The sequence below is a fragment of the Pleurodeles waltl genome, chromosome 4_1, assembly GCF_031143425.1.
Source record: "Pleurodeles waltl isolate 20211129_DDA chromosome 4_1, aPleWal1.hap1.20221129, whole genome shotgun sequence".
Taxonomy (NCBI): domain Eukaryota; kingdom Metazoa; phylum Chordata; class Amphibia; order Caudata; family Salamandridae; genus Pleurodeles; species Pleurodeles waltl.
Window position 1 is genome coordinate 152651804 of NC_090442.1, and position 19899 is coordinate 152671702.

Consider the following 19899-nt stretch of genomic DNA (forward strand, 5'->3'; position numbering starts at 1 on the left):
TGACGGGCATTGGGACAAGGCCATATGTTTGCTGATTTTCTTCGGTTGGGAGAATCAATTGTCCCTTGTGTTGGTATTGTGGACTCAATGTACTTCAAGAGAACTAGTTTTAAGACGTTAAAAGTTTTTCATTCAGCATGGGGTGCTCTTTGGATATTTCCTGGCCTCACCCGCTTAATCATCTTGCATACTTTGTTACGCCGCGGCTCTCGCCGCGGCGCTCACCGAGGCCGCGGGCTCAGGGTGCCGCGGTGCGGCGCCTCAATATCTCCGCGGCCGACACCCGGGTCACGGAGAGCGCCGCGACCGGCGCTCGGTCCACAGGGGACACCGCGGCTGATGCCTGGGTCGCGGGGGATACCGCGGCTCAGGCAGGAGCCGTGGGGGCTTCTAGGAGCCGGTTTACGGGTTGCGGCACTCGCCGCCTACCTTATTTTAAGCTCTGCCATAAAGGCAGACGCTACTTGGCAACGTACAGCGCTTTATGCGCTTAACCATTTATTTACTGCATGTTCACTTACCGATATCCTGGGAACAAACCCGAACCATTACACAAGGAGCACTTTATACTTCCCCTTTTTCTTCCCAGCATGCTGACCTCTTCCTCTCTGCCCAGCATGCATTGTCAGACGCATGTTTCTGATTCACTATTGTTTTCTTTTCCCCAATTCAAGATGGTGGCATTTCTACTTCCTGTTTTTTACTTCCTGTCTAGGGGTATATAAGGGGATTTCAACTGCCTGTTCATTGCGTTGCAACACTCCTTGGTGATAGTCACGCTCCTATTTGATATCCTTCTGCGAATCCTGTCTGTTCCTGATTTGCCTTGTTTTCCTGCCTTCCTGAACTGCGGTCCTAATACCCTGGTGTCCTCCTTTTCGTTTCAGGGAGTTCCCGTGGAGGTTTTTTACCCTACTGGGGTTTTTCCTCTGGGACTCCTTCTGGAGGGCACGGACTGTAGTGGTTCGCTCATACCAAACAGCACCGTGGCTACCGGAAGGGGTCGCCCCTACCTCGGCCAGAGCAGAACCCGTCGGAACAAGGACCGTTCCCCTACACCTCTCCGCTGCGAGGGTAAGACCATTGAGAACCGCGACAGATTGCAACGCCCACAATTCCAGTTGCAGTCCGGAACTATGGATAACCCAGTGGCAAGCACAGAACCTGCTAACCAGGACCTACTGGCGACGATACAACAACAGGCTCAAGAACTCCAGCAACTACGTACTGAGAATACTGTTTATCGGCAAGCCTTTGCCTCCCGGACCACAGATGTCCCTGCAGTAGCCGCCTCTACACCTCGATTTTCCGGGGATCCCACCACATTAAAAGAATTCCTGGATGCCTTAACGGTGTACTTTGCCTTTCATCCCTCGCAATTTGTACAAGATAAGACCAAGGTGGGGTATTTGATTAGCGCCTTATCAGGACCAGCCTTGGCCTGGGCCACACCTCTAGTAACCAGAAACGATCCCTGTCTATCTAATTATTCCACCTTTATCACTACTTTTAAACAGATGTTCGAACGCCCTGGACTCGAGGCGTCAGCAGAAGAGGCTCTTTGCGAAGTCCAACAAGGGAGTCAAGATGTATTACAATACATCACCCATTTCAGACAATTAGCTGCAGAAACAACCTGGGTGGAACGTACCTTGGTGACACTCTTCCGTAGAGGTCTAAGAGAGGACATCAAAGATGAACTAGTACATTCTGCCAGGATAGAAAACCTCAAAGGGTTGATGGACCAGGCACTAACGATAGAGTATCGGTTGAGTGAACGAAGAATGGAGAAAAAGAAGAGTCGGTTGCCTTCTCACTCAGTACCATCTCGTCCCTTCACCCATCGTTCCGAGGAAGTCCACCCTGAATCCAAAGGGAATACCGAGGAAGAGCCCATGCAGATTGATACAGCTCGCGGACCGTTATCCGCCAGTGAAAGGGAACATCGACGAAGGAAGGGGCTTTGCCTATATTGTGGTGCAGCTGGTCACCTAATTCGCGCCTGCCCCATTCGTCCAACCAAGCCCTTGGGAAACGCCAACTCCCGTCCCCGGTAAGAAGGGCGAGGACGGGATATCGTGATATACCTTCTATTTGCTCTTCCAGGGAGGGAGGAACTGCTCTTTTTCTCTTACCAGTTACCCTCCATTTAACTGATGGACGTGAAGCAAGAACTTTGGCTTTATTGGACTGCGGAGCCAGTGGCCTTTATTTAGATGAAACCTGGGCCAAAGAACGACAGATAGCGCAAATACCCAAAGAAATACCAGAACAGGTACATACCGTTGATGGATCGCTCTTGGCCTCTGGGCCTGTACAATACACCACCCCTACCTTCTGTTTACAGTTCGGTAAACATCAGGAGATTCTCTCGTTTGACTTAATCTCGTCACCACACCATGTCATGATCCTGGGAATTCCATGGCTTACCCGGCACAATCCTTACATCAACTGGGAAACAAAAACCATTTCGTTATCCTCCCATTTTTGTCAACACCACTGCTATCCGGCCGGGGATTATTGGTCCCCAAAAAATCTCTCAACAACACCTTCTCAGGTGGGAGGATCCATTAATGTCCTACAGGGAGTTCCCAGACAGTATCAGGACTATATCGATGTATTCCAGAAGCCAGAAAGACCTGAATTGCCACCCCACAGAGAATACGACTGTGCCATTTCTTTAGAGCCAGACACTGTAGTTCCTTTTGGGCGGATGTACTCCCTCACCGAACCAGAGAAACAAATTTTGAAGGAGTACCTAGATGAGAATCTACAAAGTGGGTTAATAACTCCCTCCTCTTCACCCGCCGGGGCTCCTCTTTTCTTTGTACCAAAGAAAACCAAAGATCTGCGTCCCTGTATCGATTTCAGAGGGTTAAACAGGATCACTATCAAAGACCGGTATCCGTTACCCCTCATCAAAGACATCTTAGAAGCAGTCAGAGGAGCCAAGAGATTCACTAAGCTGGATCTCCGAGGAGCCTATCATCTACTAAGAATCAGAGAAGGTGATGAATGGAAGACCGCCTTTAGAACACCTTTTGGTCACTTCGAATATAGAGTAATGCCCTTCGGACTCACTAATGCCCCGTCCATCTTTCAAAGATTCATGGATTCTATCTTTTCTGATCTTTTGCAACAAACAGTGGTAGTGTATCTTGACGATATTCTAATTTATTCGGTCCATCCAGAGGAACATTCCAAGCACGTCCGCCAAGTCTTAGAGAGACTCCGACAACATCATTTGTTCTGTAAGCCTGAAAAATGTGAATTTGATCAGATAGAAGTAAAATATTTGGGATACTGTATAGACCAAACCTGAGTTGCCATGGACTCAGACAAAGTACAGGCAATATTGAATTGGCCATCTCCTTCTTCCATTAAGGAGACTCAGGGGGTGATTCTGACCTTGGCGGTCTTTTCGCAAGACCGCCGAGTTACCGCCGCGGTAAAGACCGCTGACCGCGGCGGTATGCCGCGGCGCGTATTCCGACCGCTGGGAGCGTTCCGCCGGAAAACCGTCAGCAGCCACACTGGCGGTCGGCGGGTAAGTGGAGACTGGTCAACCTCCACCGCCACGCCAGCAGAACACCGCCCACAGAATTACGACCCACATTTCTGTGTGGCGGTCTTCTGTTGGCGGTCACGTCCCTATGGCTCCCGTCGCCTCCCGGAGGACCAACGCACAAGGTAAGTTGATCGTCCGTGAGGGGAGGGGGTGGGGGGGTGTTGTGTGATGTGTGCGTGCATGGGGGTGTGTAGAGGGGGTGTGTGAGTGCGTGCATGCGGACGGGGGGTGCTGCTGTGCCTATGGGCAATGTGTGTAGTTCGGCGGGTGCGCATGTCGGCATGTATGTGTGCGGGTATGTGCCCCCGTTGTGTATGTGTGTGTGTAGGGGGTGTGCATATGTGCATGTTGGGGGTGCGTGCATGTCGGGGTGCGTGTATGTGCATGTCGGGGTGGGGGGGCAGGGGGTTTGTAACATCTCTGGGGGGGTGGCAGGGGGTGGAGGGTGTGGGGGGGGGACTCGTGGGGGGTAGTGGGGGGTGGGGGAGACCCCTATCAGTGCCAGGGATGGAATTCCCTGGCCCCGATAGTGCCTACCGCCATGGTTCGCATGGCGGTTCCCGACCGCCAAAAACCGCGGCGGTAAGCAGGGTCATGATGCGGTTGGCGGTCTTGGGTCGACCGCCGGGCCGGAGTGCGCAAACTCCAGCCCGTCGGTCATGACCGCCGTGGCGGTCGGAGTGGGTAAGTGGCGGTCGATCGCGGCGGTGACCGCCGCGGTCAGAATGCCATTTTTTGGACCGCCGGTCTGTTCGCGGTCCGACCGCCGCCTCTCCGCCGACCGCCGGGGTTAGAATGAGGGCCTCAATGTTTTCTGGGACTAGCCAACTTCTACCGACAGTTCATAGCAGACTTTGCCCAGAGAACCAGCTTCATTACCCAAACCCTCAAAAAAGAACACCTAAAGAAAGGTTTTTGTTGGACACCAGGCGCTGAGTCAGCTTTTCAGGACTTAAAGAAAGCCTTTATTCAAACCCCTATTCTTCGACACCCAGACACCAGCAAACAATTCATTGTTGTCACAGACGCCTCAGAAAGAGCCATTGGGGCTGCCTTGTTACAAAAACAAGACGATGATGACCTAGAACACCCTGTATTTTATCTGTCACACATACTATCTGATTCCGAGCGAAACTATTCCGTGCTAGAACGTGAATTACTCGCCTTAAAGGTCGCGTGCACCGAATGGAGACACTTTTTGATGGGATCCAAGGAGCCCTTCGAAGCCCGGACCGATCACAGAAATCTACAGTGTTTAAGAAATTTCCAGTGCCAAAACAGCCGGCAAGCTCGATGGGCCTTCTTCTTCAGCCAATATGATTTCTATATCACCTACATCCCTGGTTCTCAGAACATTCTGGCGGATGCCCTGTCCTGACGTTATCCTGGGTGCGGTGATTCTGCGGTTCAAAACTTATTTGACAACAATAAAATCATAGGGGTAACACAGACCTTTTTAGATCAAGTCAAGTCTGAATATGCCCGTCTACACGAAACAGAACTAAAAAGGTTACGTCCACAGTTGCACATAGATCGTGACTACTATTATCATGATAAGGCCCTGTTTTTACCCACTAAAACAGTGCAAATCGAAGCTTTACGCATGTGCCATGATTCCCCCATTGCAGGTCATCGAGGAATGAAAGCGACTCAAGATCTTTTGCTTCGCTCTTTCTGGTGGCCGACTCTCAAGGCTGACGCTGAGGCATATGTGTTATCCTGTCCTACATGTGCTCAAGCCAAGACACCCCGAACCAGACCTGTGGGGTTACTCCGCCCATTACCTGTTCCCCCAGGCCCATGGCATACCATATCCACCGATTTTATGTGCGCTTTACCTTCCTCAATGGGAAACCACGTCATAATGGTAACTGTGGACGCCTTCACCAAGATGGCCCACTTCACAGCCTTGAGAAAGTTACCTACGGCAAAGGAATTAAGTCAGGTCTTTACTCAAGAAATATTCAGGCTACATGGGCTACCCCAAGTTATTATATCGGACAGGGGTCCTCAATATATCTCCCGTTTCTGGAATCAATTCTGCAAGATCTTGGGGATCCAGGTAGCCTTATCATCCGGGTTCCACCCTCAAACCAATGGACAAACGGAACGACTTAATCAGGGTCTCGAACAGTACTTACGTAGCTTCTGTAACGCTACACAAAGTAATTGGGCTCCCTACTTACCGCTTGCAGAATTCTCCTATAATAACTCTCTACACAGTGCCTCTAAACACTCTCCTTTCTATGGCTCTTATGGTTTCCATCCCAGGGCCTTCCCAACTCCCCTGAGGGACATCTAAATCTTCCCGCCATCTCCTCTTTCGTTCGACGGCTACGGGGTATACAGCGAATTATCCATTCCAACCTTGTGTCCACCAAGTCCCGTATGAAGAAGATGGCAGATAGGAGACGCTGTGCAGCTCCTCTGAATCAGGTCCATGATAAAGTCTGGCTCTCCTCTAGATTCCTACCTCTCCGACTCACCCAAAACAAATTCAAACCCCGCTTTTATGGTCCCTTTCTCATTCTCAGGAAAATCAACCCAGTATCTATTCGTCTTCGCCTACCTCGGACGTGGAAGATCCACCCTGTATTCCATGTCTCGCAACTGAAACCTTACCGTCCTGATCTTTTTCATAGGCAGTTGCCCTGTCCCCCTCCTCTGTTGGTTGATAACGTGCCTGAGTACGAAGTTCAAGAGATCTGTGACTCTCGGTTTTTCCATGGGCACCTCCAGTATCTTATTCATTGGAAGGGCTACCCTATGAGTGAATGTTCCTGGGAGGATGCCTCCTCAGTTCATGCTCCTCTTTTGATCCGCCGCTTTTTTCGGCTTTTCCCTCACAAACCTGGGGCCTCGGGGAGGGGGCATACTGTTACGCCGCGGCTCTCGCCGCGGCGCTCACCGAGGCCGCGGGCTCAGGGTGCCGCGGCGCGGCGCCTCAATATCTCCGCGGCCGACACCCAGGTCACAGAGAGCGCCGCGACCGGCGCTCGGTCCACAGGGGACACCGCGGCTGATGCCTGGGTCGCGGGGGATACCGCGGCTCAGGCAGGAGCCGTGGGGGCTCCTAGGAGCCGGTTTACGGGTTGCGGCACTCGCCGCCTACCTTATTTTAAGCTCTGCCATAAAGGCAGACGCTACTTGGCAACGTACAGCGCTTTATGCGCTTAACCATTTATTTACTGCATGTTCACTTACCGATATCCTGGGAACAAACCCGAACCATTACACAAGGAGCACTTTATACTTCCCCTTTTTCTTCCCAGCATGCTGACCTCTTCCTCTCTGCCCAGCATGCATTGTCAGACGCATGTTTCTGATTCACTATTGTTTTCTTTTCCCCAATTCAAGATGGTGGCATTTCTACTTCCTGTTTTTTACTTCCTGTCTAGGGGTATATAAGGGGATTTCAACTGCCTGTTCATTGCGTTGCAACACTCCTTGGTGATAGTCACGCTCCTATTTGATATCCTTCTGCGAATCCTGTCTGTTCCTGATTTGCCTTGTTTTCCTGCCTTCCTGAACTGCGGTCCTAATACCCTGGTGTCCTCCTTTTCGTTTCAGGGAGTTCCCGTGGAGGTTTTTTACCCTACTGGGGTTTTTCCTCTGGGACTCCTTCTGAGGGCACGGACTGTAGTGGTTCGCTCATACCAAACAGCACCGTGGCTACCGCAAGGGGTCGCCCCTACCTCGGCCAGAGCAGAACCCGTCGGAACAAGGACCGTTCCCCTACACCTCTCCGCTGCGAGGGTAAGACCATTGAGAACCGCGACATACTTAGGATATAATCCTAATTTACCTTGTATATTTATGAAGGCTATCACGAGAGCTAGGAGAAGGATACTGTCCTTATTCTAGGCCAACTTCTTTGAGAGAGAGGTTCTTCTTTCATTCAAGAATTTGCAGCAATAGTTCTCTGTTCCCAATCCTGGTTCCAGTTTCAATATTAGCCCCTTGTTCTTCTTCTTGAACGTTGCTCCCTTCCATCTCTTTAATTTAATCAATTTAATTTTAGTTTTCTTTTGCTTCTTAGTTTATATAGCTCATGACATATGTTGTTTAGGTGGTTCTTACTTCCGGCTAGTCATGTAATTGCCTGTTACTGTTTCCCCCCTTTTTGCTCTTTGGTTTTTGGGTTTTAAAAAAAAAACGTGAAAAAAATAGAAAATAATGGTTTGAGGGGGCAATAAACATTGGTCAATGTACGAGTGCACCCTTATGCCATTAACCTGCAGTTAGAGACATGTTGTGATGAGCAATTTACTGTACAGGAGAGGTGCATAATTCACATGCTGATCCTTTTCATCATCAATTTGATATTTTTATGACAAATTGGGTATGCCTGAAGATTCATATGTTGGCCTAGAATAATTGGTTGAACCTTAGCAAACACATTTTTCTTTTGTATAACTATCTGGGATGCGAGTGTACATGATTATTGAAAGGATGTTATTATAGAAATTAATAATATACAAGGAGATAAAAAAATATATTTAAGAAAAGTCTAAGAATCTATGGAAGTTAATCTGTCAGATGTTTTAAAAAGTGCATACTAACTGAGAAGAAATAAAATCATGGAAAAAATTGCATTGTGAAACTTGATTTATTTTTATAGGTATAATGTGTGAAAAATGCAATGGTATTATTGAAAACTATTCTTCAATGTTCATATTAGGAGAGCATGTATAGGAATTAATGTAATTAAATGTTTTAGGTTTTCTATGGCCTTGTGGTGGACTTTAATTTGGAATAACAAATCAGAACTGGTGCATGTGAATATTATCATTCATTATTCTATTTTAACTGTATATTTTTGTTTTCAAAATGTGTGTCAGCTAAACAATAAAATATAATGTGTCAATTATATTTTTATGTTATAAAATAAAGTAAATTCTTTAGAAAAAAATCTGAAGATTGTGCATGAGATATGATCCTGGGACTTTTGATCTCCTGAACTGTCCCGGGAAAACTGACAAGATTATCAAAGCTTGGTAATCACAACACAGTATCAGTATATTTACCATACTTTCTATTAAGTTCATACTAACATGATTGTAGAATATTTTGGAGAATATTGTAAAGGTTTATAAATTGGACTTCCCAAAACAAGTCACACCAGAACAAATGAACATTTGCTAAATGTATTAGCAAATTAATCTTAATTCAGGAAATGAAAGAAAACTGACCAGAGTGGTTGGAATGCGGTCATAGAGTGCGTTAATTAATGCGTTAATTAATTCGGAGTGGGAAAGAGGGAGGACATTTTAGTGCTGTTAGAGGTGATGTTGTTTTACGTCTTTAGGGGACAAACATTGTCGTCTGACATACATTTCTAACATCCTTGGCAGCTTTCTTTTTTTTATTAATTTTGACTTGCAGTGTGCCTTTGTTTGCACATGTTTTATTTCTGATGGACACAGATTCATCACCTAATGAATATCCCCAGGTGCCAGACTAGTTCCTGAAGCTCAAAAAGCAGTGCTCCTTCATGCTTCTTCATGCTGGTAGGTGGTGCTGAGCATCTCTGCATTGACTTCGATCCACTAGAAAGTGACAAACAGAGCCGCATATAAGGTCCACCCGTGCACACGGACGTCAGTTCGTTTCTCAGTGCACCTTCAGATTCTGATCTGGAGCTCCATTTTTCATCTCTTGAAGAGGTTTCTTTTTCACTAAAACTATAGGATTTAACCCTGTTAGGCACTGTCACAAATAGTTGTCTTTAACAGATCTCCAGGAGGTTTGCTTCTGGTGTTTGAGTTTGGTGCACAACTTCAAGGCTTGCAACAACCATGCTCAGATGACACTGAAGGCCATCTGCGAACATGAGGTGATACCCTATGTGGTAAATACCTAAAGAATCCATGCAGGTCTCTCTCCTGGTCGAAGTAAGAGTGTGCACCTGTTCCTGATCCCGAAATCATTCACATAACAGATTTTCATCACAGATGAAGCATTCAGATAAGTCCAAGAAAAAGCAAAATAAGCCAAAGCAGGACTTGGGCCCTTCCTGCCACTCTGGATATCCAGAGAAGGCGTGAGGGCATCACTGTACTAGGTCTTGCTCCCATTTCACCAAGGAACTGAGTGCAACAATGTTGCAGCAGATTGAAGGCTTTAGAGAGGCCCTGTTGCTCATCCTTGACATGCTTCTGGCTCCCTCTGGTGTGCCTCCGGCCCAAAGGTTCCTCAGGGGGCCTCCAGTTGAGTTAACTCCAGTTGGTCCATCCTCAGCGCCATCTTTTATCCTCATACCCACTTTGGGATTCTGCTCTGGTGTTGGTGCTGACTTCGATCCTGGCACCAAAATCTGTTGCAGTCCCTCAGACATTGCACCAACATTGCACCAAAGCCTCCGGTGCCTCCAGAGGGTACATGAGCTATTGTGTAGTCTGGCTCTGAGCCAAATTTGCCTCTGTGGAGACCGCACCTTGATCCCGTGTCCTGAAGTGGATCAACCAATCCATTAGACTCACACACAATACCATTATTGTGCAGTCACACTGCACCAGCTTTTTGGCTTGGTCTCTGACCATATTCAGCCATGTAATGATGATAATGGGGGTAATGCGAACAAGTTTACCTGCGCTTTAATGAGGATTACTGATATGTGGACCTCAAGATGGTAGTGGACTGAATACCTCACCAGATACTGGATTTGTTTTCTCCCACACCAGCAACTAAAGAAAGCATGTCTTTTTCAAAGTTATCAGGAGAGCTGCTAAATACTTGGACCTGCACTTCCCTACTATGAAAGCACAAACTATTGTCCTCAATGAGGTCCTTTAATGTGGTCAGGCACTTACCAAACCTCTTAGACCCCTTCACTAAGGACTTCACTGACACACTATTGTTCACTTGAGCTAAACCATGTTCTGGCCCACCTGTCAATCGCCAAGCCGCATATTGTCATTGTAGGAAGCTGGCTCTGTATATACTATACCAAAGAAAGGTATAGTGCGCACAGAGTCCAGTGGATCCCCGGAACCGGAAGTAAGAACCACCTAAACAACATATGTCATGAGCTATATAAACTAAGAAGCAAAAGAAAACAAAAATTAAATTGATTAAGTTAAAGAGATGGAGGGGCGCAATGTTCAAGAAGAAGAACAAGGGGCTAATGTTGAAACTGGACCCAATATTAGGAAGAGAGAACTATTGCTGCAAATTCTTGAACAAAAGAAGAACCTTTCTCTCAACAGTTGGCCTCGAATAAGGACAGTTCTCGTAATAGCCTTCATAAATATACAAGAAGGTAAATTAGGATTATATCCTAAATATATAAAATGATTAAGGGTAAGGCCAGGAAATATCCTCTTAAGAGCAACACCATGCTAAATGAAAAACTTTTAACGTCTTAAAACGAGTTCTTTTGAAGTACATTGTGTCCACAATACTAACACCAGGGACAATTGATTCGCCCAACTGATGAAAATCAGCAAACAGATGGCCTTGCTCCAATGCCCGTCATCAAACCATTATTTTCTTTACATATACATAATATTTAAATTGTACTTGACAAGAAAATTTCTTAGTATCCTTGAAAAAACGTGCTTTCCACAACTCACATAATTTGCAAGCCTTGTATATAGAGGGTGTGGGTGTCATTTTGCGCAAACCATGTTCTTCACCGGGATGTTATATCTCCACCATTATGAACATGCAAGAGACTTATACTTCCATTAATTTAAACTGCTTCTTTTGTGGTAGTGTGGTCGAGCAGTTAGGCTTATCAGAGGGTAGTGCTAAGCATTTGTTGTACACACACAGTCAAGAAATGAGGCACACACTCAATGACTAACTCCAGGGCGATGTTTTGTGTATCAAAAATATACTCTGTTACTTTATTTCTAGAACCAAACGGATCTTGTTGCACATAAGTACAGTTTCAAGAATGCATCCCTTTCAAGTATCAAATGTACATTGTTTAGAATTCACAGGTAAAGCAGTTTACAGGTGAGTGATACTTTTCAGTTTCAAAAGTGGACACAGTGCAATTTCTCATGGAAAGCAATGCAGTCCTAGGGCAGGAAAAGTAATTATACAATTTGCAGTTAAGTACTCGACTTACGATTCTGTCTTCGGAGGTTAGGGTGTCCACAGGGCAAAGTTTAGGAAGACACCAAGAGTGCACCACCAGCAACACGAGGCCGTCCTGGTGCAGAGGTCAAAGTTGGTGTTGGGCGCCCAATGGAATCATATGGAGACAAAGGCACTTAGAAGTAAAGAGCTTGAAGGTAAGTACCTGCAACTTCAGGGCAGGAACCTGGGAGGTTTAGATCAGAACCCAGGATGGAGGGGGGACCACAGGACAGTAACAAACACACATCCTCAGTGGCAGAGGTGCGGCAGAGTGCAGGGTGCAAACACCGTGACGGGTGCCCAATAGTTTTGAATGAGGGAACCCCAGGGGTTCCAAAGATGCTGTAGGCATGGTCCAGGGAATCAAATGAAGAAAACCAACTGCTGGACAGTTGTAGAGAGCCCACTGGAAGTTGCTGGGCAGTCAGTTGGGTTTCCTAAGGCCAGGGGGCTGCGGGTTCAGGGGTACCTTTGGGCATCAGGAAATCTTCACCGGATCTGGACGTGGTCAGAGGGGCCCTCTGGATTTAGCCTGCAGGCGTCATCGTTTTGGTCAGGAGGGGTCAACCTAGGGTCGACTCAAAGTCGGAATCGTCTGGGGACTCTTTCTGGTCTGGTGGGGCATCTGGACTCGGGCCGTGGGCATCGGGTGCAAAGAAGACAGGACTTGCGGATCCAGGGCGATTCTGGAGTCCTTCTTGGAGGTTTTTTTGTGGACAGGGCCACTGTCCTCTGGAGATCTGGTCCTTGGGTAGGCAGACAGCCCTCTGGGGGTTTGTAGAGGTCACTGGTCCTGCAGGATGAGTCGTCTTTTGAGCAGGATTCTTGAAGCTGCAGACAGGCCGGTAGGGCTGGGACCAAGTCAGTTGTTGTCTGGAATCTTCTCTGCTGGTGCGGCTCTTCAGGCGCCAGGAATCTGAACAGCAAGGTTCAGGGGTGTCTCGAAATACTAGATTTAGGGGCATTACAGAGGTCAGAGGGAAGTAGCCAATGGCTTCTGTCTCTGAGGGTGGCTACCGCCTTCCTGTGTCCACTCCCCTTGGGGACAGGGGAACATTCTAACCCTATTGGTTGACTGTAGGAGGCTGGACTGGCTTGTAGTGAGTACCAAGGGGTACTTGCACCTTGCACCAGGCCCAGTTATCCCTTATTAGTGTATAGGGTGTCTAGCAGCTTAGGCTGATAGATAATGGTAGCTTAGCAGAGCAGGTTAGGCTGAACTAGGAGACGTGTGAAGCTACTACAGTACCACCTAGTGTCATATGCACAATATCATAAGAAAACACAATACACAGTTATACTAAAAATAAAGGTACTTTATTTTTATGACAATATGCCAAAGTATCTTAGAGTGTACCCTCAGTGAGAGGATAGGAAATATACACAAGATATATATACACAATAGCAAAAATATGCAGTATAGTCTTAGAAAACAGTGCAAACAATGTATAGTTACAATAGGATGCAATGGGGAAACATAGGGATAGGGGCAACACAAACCATATACTCCAAAAGTGGAATGCGAACCACAAATGGACCCCAAACCTATGTGACCTTGTAGAGGGTCGCTGGGACTATTAGAAAATAGTGAGAGTTAGAAAAATAACCCTCCCCAAGACCCTGAAAAGTGAGTGCAAAGTGCACTAAAGTTCCCCTAAGGACAAAATAGTCGTGTTAGAGGAATAATGCAGGAAAGACACAAACCAGCAATGCAACAACTGTGGATTTCCAATCTAGGGTACCTGTGGAACAAGGGGACCAAGTCCAAAAGTCACAAGCAAGTCGGAGATGGGCAGATGCCCAGGAAATGCCAGCTGCGGGTGCAAAGAAGCTTCGACTGGACAGAAGAAGCTGAGGTTTCTGCAAGAACGAAAAGGGCTAGAGACTTCCCCTTTGGTGGACGGATCCCTCTCGCCGTGGAGAGTCGTGCAGAAGTGTTTTCCCGCCGAAAGGATGCCAACAAGCCTTGCTAGGCGCAAATCGTGCGTTTGGCGTTTTTGGACGCTGCTGGGGCCCAGGAGGGACCAGGAGGTCGCAAATTGGACCTGAAGAGAGAGGGGACGTCGAACAAGACAAAGAGCCCTCACTGAAGCAGGTAGCACCCGGAGAAGTGCCAGAAAGAGGCACTACAAGGATGCGTGAAACGGTGCTCGCCGAAGTTGCACAAAGGAGTCCCACGTCGCCGGAGACCAACTTAGAAAGTCGTGCAATGCAGGTTAGAGTGCCGTGGACCGAGGCTTGGCTGTGCACAAAGGATTTCCGCCTGAAGTGCACAGGGGCCGGAGTAGCTGCAAAGTCGCGGTTCCCAGCAATGCAGCCCAGCGAGGTGAGGCAAGGACTTACCTCCACCAAACTTGGACTAAAGAGTCACTGGACTGTGGGGGCCACTTGGACAGAGTCGCTGGATTCGAGGGACCTCGCTCGTCGTGCTGAGAGGAGACCCAAGGGACCGGTAATGCAGCTTTTTGGTGCCTGCGGTTGCAGGGGGAAGATTCCGTCGACCCACGGGAGATTTCTTCGGAGCTTCTGGTGCAGAGAGGAGGCAGGCTACCCCCACAGCATGCACAAGCAGGAAAACAGTTGAGAAGGCGGCAGGATCAGCGTTACAGAGTTGCAGTAGTCGTCTTTGCTACTATGTTGCAGGTTTGCAGGCTTCCAGCACGGTCAGCGGTCGTTTCCTTATCAGAAGGTGAAGAGAGAGATGCAGAGGAACTCGGATGAGCTCTTGCATTCGTTATCTAAAGTTTCCCCAGAGACAGAGACCCTAAATAGCCAGAAAGGAGGGTTTGGCTACCTAGGAGAGAGGAGAGGCTACTAACACCTGAAGGAGCCTATCACAAGGAGTCTCTGACGTCACCTGGTGGCACTGGCCACTCAGAGCAGTCCAGTGTGCCAGCAGCACCTCTGTTTCCAAGATGGCAGAGGTCTGGAGCACACTGGAGGAGCTCTGGACACCTCCCAGGGGAGGTGCAGGTCAGGGGAGTGGTCACTCCCCTTTCCTTTGTCCAGTTTCACGCCAGAGCAGGGGCTAAGGGGTCCCTGAACCGGTGTAGACTGGCTTATGCAGAATTGGGCACATCTGTGCCCAAGAAAGCATTTCCAGAGGCTGGGGGAGGCTACTCCTCCCCTGCCTTCACACCATTTTCCAAAGGGAGAGGGTGTCACACCCTCTCTCAGAGGAAGTTCTTTGTTCTGCCATCCTGGGCCAGGCCTGGCTGGACCCCAGGAGGGCAGATGCCTGTCTGAGGGGTTGGCAGCAGCAGCAGCTGCAGTGAAACCCCAGGAAGGGCAGTTTGGCAGTACCAGGGTCTGTGCTACAGACCACTGGGATCATGGAATTGTACCAACAATGCCAGGATGGCATAGAGGGGGCAATTCCATGATCATAGACATGTTACATGGCCATATTCGGAGTTACCATGGTGAAGCTACATATAGGTAGTGACCTATATGTAGTGCACGCGTGTAATGGTGTCCCCGCACTCACAAAGTTCAGGGAATTGGCTCTGAACAATGTGGGGGCACCTTGGCTAGTGCCAGGGTGCCCTCACACTAAGTAACTTTGCACCTAACCTTTACCAGGTAAAGGTTAGACATATAGGTGACTTATAAGTTACTTAAGTGCAGTGTAAAATGGCTGTGAAATAACGTGGACGTTATTTCACTCAGGCTGCAGTGGCAGGCCTGTGTAAGAATTGTCAGAGCTCCCTATGGGTGGCAAAAGAAATGCTGCAGCCCATAGGGATCTCCTGGAACCCCAATACCCTGGGTACCTCAGTACCATATACTAGGGAATTATAAGGGTGTTCCAGTAAGCCAATGTAAATTGGTAAAAATGGTCACTAGCCTGTCAGTGACAATTTGGAAAGAAATGAGAGAGCATAACCACTGAGGTTCTGATTAGCAGAGTCTCAGTGAGACAGTTAGTCACTACACAGGTAACACATTCAGGCACACTTATGAGCACTGGGGCCCTGGGTTACCAGGGTCCCAGTGACACATACAACTAAAACAACATATATACAGTGAAAAATGGGGGTAACATGCCAGGCAAGATGGTACTTTCCTACACAACCCCCCCCCCAAACGAAGGACAATAAGACTAGCCATGACCTGATGAGTCTTCATTGTCTAAGTGGAAATATCTGGAGAGTCCATCTGCATTGGAGTGGCTACTCCCAGGTCTATGTTCCACTGTATAGTCCATTCCCTGTAGGGATATGGACCACCTCAACAATTTAGGATTTTCACCTTTCATTTGTTTTAGCCAAAGTAGAGGTTTGTGGTCTGTCTGAACAATGAAGTGAGTGCCAAACAGGTATGGCCTCAACTTCTTCAGAGCCCAGACCACAGCAAAGGCCTCCCTCTCAATGGCAGACCAACGCTTTTCTCTAGGGGTCAACCTCCTACTAATAAAAGCAACAGGTTGATCCTGGCCCTCAGAATTAAGTTGTGATAGGACTGCCCCTACTCCTAATTCAGATGCATCAGTTTGGACATAGAATTTTTTAGAGTAACAAGGGCTTTTCAGGACAGGTGCAGAGCACATGGCCTGCTTCAGCTCCTCAAAAGCTTTCTGACAGTTTGCTGTCCATAATACCTTTTTAGGCATTTTCTTGGATGTGAGGTCATTAAGAGGGGCTGCAATGGAGCCATAGTTCTTAATGAACCTCCTGTAATACCCAGTGAGGCCTAGGAAGGCTCTCACCTGAGTCTGAGTGGTAGGGGGAACCCAATCAATAATAGTTTGGATTTTCCCCTGAAGTGGTGCAATCTGTTCCCCACCAACAAGGTGTCCCAGATAAACCACCTTACCCTGCCCTATCTGGCACTTTGAAGCCTTGATAGTGAGGCCTGCCTTTTGCAGGGCCTCCAAAACTTTCCATAGGTGGACCAGGTGATCATCCCAGCTGGAGCTAAAGACAGCTATATCGTCCAAATATGCTGCACTGAAAGCTTCCAGCCCTTGCAGGACTGTGTTCACCAACCTCTGAAAAGTGGCAGGTGCATTTTTCAAACCAAAAGGCATTACAGTAAACTGGTAATGTCCTCCAATGGTAGAAAATGCAGTCTTAGGTTTAGCATCTTCTGACAATTTGATCTGCCAATACCCTGCAGTCAAATCAAAAGTGCTTAGATACTTGGCAGATGCCAGTGTATCTATAAGCTCATCTGCCCTGGGTATAGGGTGAGCATCAGTTTTGGTTACCAAGTTGAGACCTCTATAGTCTACACAAAACCGCATTTCTTTCTTTCCATCTTTAGAATTGGGTTTTGGTACCAGTACCACAGGAGAAGCCCATGGACTGTCAGAGTGCTCAACCACTCCTAGTTCCAACATTTTCTGAACTTCTTGCTTTATGCAGTCCCTGACATGGTCAGGCTGCCTATAGATCTTACTTTTGACAGGTAAACTGTCTCCAGTATCTATAGTGTGCTCACACCAAGAAGTGGTGCCTGGCACAGTAGAGAAGAGTTCTGAAAATTGTCCTAGGAGATTTATGCAATTATCTTTCTGCTCAGCAGTAAGACAATCAGCCAAAACTACACCTTCCACTAGAGCATCTTGTTCTGTGGAAGAGAAGAGATCAGGTAGAGGATCACTGTCTTCTTCCTGTCCCTCATCAGTTGCCATGAGCAGGGTGAGATCAGCCCTGTCATAGTAGGGTTTCAGGCGGTTGACATGGAGCACCCTAAGGGGACTCCTGGCAGTGCCTAAGTCAACTAAATAGGTGACTTCTCCCTTCTTTTCAACAATTGTGTGGGGACCACTCCATTTATCTTGGAGTGCTCTTGGGGCCACAGGCTCCAAGACCCACACTTTCTGCCCTGGTTGGTACTGAACCAAAACAGCCTTCTGATCATGCCATTGCTTCTGGAGCTCTTGGCTGGCCTGAAGGTTTTTACTGGCCTTTTTCATGTACTCAGCCATCCTTGATCTGAGGCCAAGTACATAATCCACAATATCCTGCTTAGGAGCTTTTAAAGGTTGTTCCCAACCCTCCTTTACAAGTGTGAGTGGACCCCTAACAGGGTGTCCAAAAAGAAGTTCAAAGGGGCTGAAGCCCACTCCTTTCTGGGGTACCTCCCTGTAGGCAAAAAGGAGGCATGGTAGAAGGATATCCCATCTCCTGCGGAGTTTTTCAGGGAGACCCATAATCATGCCTTTGAGAGTTTTATTAAATCTCTCCACCAGTCCATTTGTTTGTGGATGATAGGGTGTTGTGAACTTGTAAGTTACACCACACTCCTTCCACATGGCCTTTAAGTATGCAGACATGAAATTGCTTCCTCTGTCTGATACTACTTCCTTTGGGAAGCCCACCCTGGAAAATATTCCCAGGAGGGCCTTTGCCACTGCAGGAGCTGTAGTGGTCCTTAAAGGAATAGCTTCAGGGTATCTTGTGGCATGGTCCACTACCACCAAGATAATCCTATTGCCTGAAGCAGTAGGAGGGTCAAGGGGGCCAACTATGTCAACCCCTACCCTTTCAAAGGGAACCCCAACCACAGGCAGTGGGATAAGGGGTGCCTTTGGAGTGCCACCTGTCTTGCCACTGGCTTGACAGGTTTCACAGGACTTACAAAATTCCTTTGTGTCCTCAGACATCCTAGGCCAATGAAACAATGGTACCAATCTGTCCCAAGTTTTCATTTGACCCAGGTGCCCAGCTAGGGGAATGTCATGTGCCAGTGTTAGGAGGAACTTTCTGTACTCCTGAGGAATCACTAATCTCCTGGCAGCTCCCGGTTTAGGATCCCTATGCTCAGTGTACAAGAGGTTGTCCTCCCAGTAAACTCTGTGAGAGTCACTGACATCCCCATTAGCCTGTTTGACAGCTTGCTGTCTGAGACCCTCTAATGTGGGACAGGTTTGCTGTGCCACACTCAGCTCCTCTCTGGCAGGCCCCCCTTCACCCAAAAGCTCTGCAGTGTCTGCTTCAAGCTCCTCTGGTGTAGGTTCTGCACAGGGAGGGAACTCTTCTTCCTCAGAAGAAGAATCCACTGTAGAGGGAGGGATAGTAGGAAGTGGTTTGCTTCTACTAGCCCTAGCTTTAGGGAGTACTTGGTCCATTGTTCCAGGATCCAAGCTTCCCTGTCCTTTTTGCTTTTTGGCCTGAGCCCTTGTCAAAGCAAAAATATGCCCTGGGATGCCCAGCATTGCTGCATGGGCCTCCAACTCCACATCTGACCAAGCTGATGTCTCCAAATCATTCCCTAATAGACAGTCTACAGGTAAATCTGAAGCTACCACAACTTTCTTTGGACCAGTTACCCCCCCCCAGTTGAGATTTACAACAGCCATGGGGTGGCTTTGTGTTATGTTGTGAGCATCGGTTACTTGGTACTGGTGTCCAAGTATGTGTTGTTCAGGGTGCACCAGTTTCTCAATCACCATTGTGACACTGGCACCTGTGTCCCTGTAGGCCTGGACCTCAACACCATTTATTAGGGTTAGTTGCTTGTACTTCTCCAAGTTATGGGGGCAAGCAACCAAAGTGGCTAAATCAATAGCCCCTTCAGAGACTAAAGTAGCCTCTGTGGTCTCCCTAATTAGACCAACCCCAACTAAATTACCAAAAGTGAGCCCAGCTACTCCCTTGGATTGGCTATTAGTAGGTTTGCTCCCACCACCACTGCTATTAGTAGGGACACTAGGTGTAGCAGTAGGGGTTGTAGTGGTAGGAGCTGTGGTGCCTTTCTTTGGACAACTGGGATCTGTTGTCCAATGGCCTTTTATTTTACATAAATAGCACCATGGTTTCTTTTCCTTGTTCTGATTAAAGGAGGATTTGGACCCACCACCCCCACCAGAGTGTTTTTGTGGGCCTGATGAAGACTCATTTTTAGATTTGTCCCCACCCTTGTCAGAAGACTTACCATCCTTCTTTTTGTTGCCATCTTTGTCACCCCCTGTATGAACTTTTCTGTTCACTCTTGTTCTGACCCATTTGTCTGCCTTCTTTCCCAATTCTTGGGGAGAGGTCAGATCAGAGTCCACCAAGTACTGGTGCAACAAATCAGACACACAATTATTAAGAATATGCTCTCTCAGGATTAAGTTATACAGGCTGTCATAATCAGTAACTTTACTGCCATGTAACCACCCCTCCAAGGCCTTCACTGAATGGTCAATAAAATCAACCCAGTCTTGTGAAGACTCCTTTTTGGTCTCTCTGAACTTTATCCTGTACTGTTCAGTGGTTAAGCCATAACCATCCAGGAGTGCATTCTTAAGAACT

The 19899-nt window shown here is 47.7% G+C and overlaps 1 protein-coding gene across 2 annotated transcripts in view; it reads left to right on the plus strand.

The window, feature by feature from the left end:
• Nucleotides 1-19899, plus strand: part of AGBL3 (AGBL carboxypeptidase 3) — a 480467-nt gene that overhangs the window by 149099 nt on the left and 311469 nt on the right. The gene's annotated exons all lie outside the window — the stretch shown is intronic.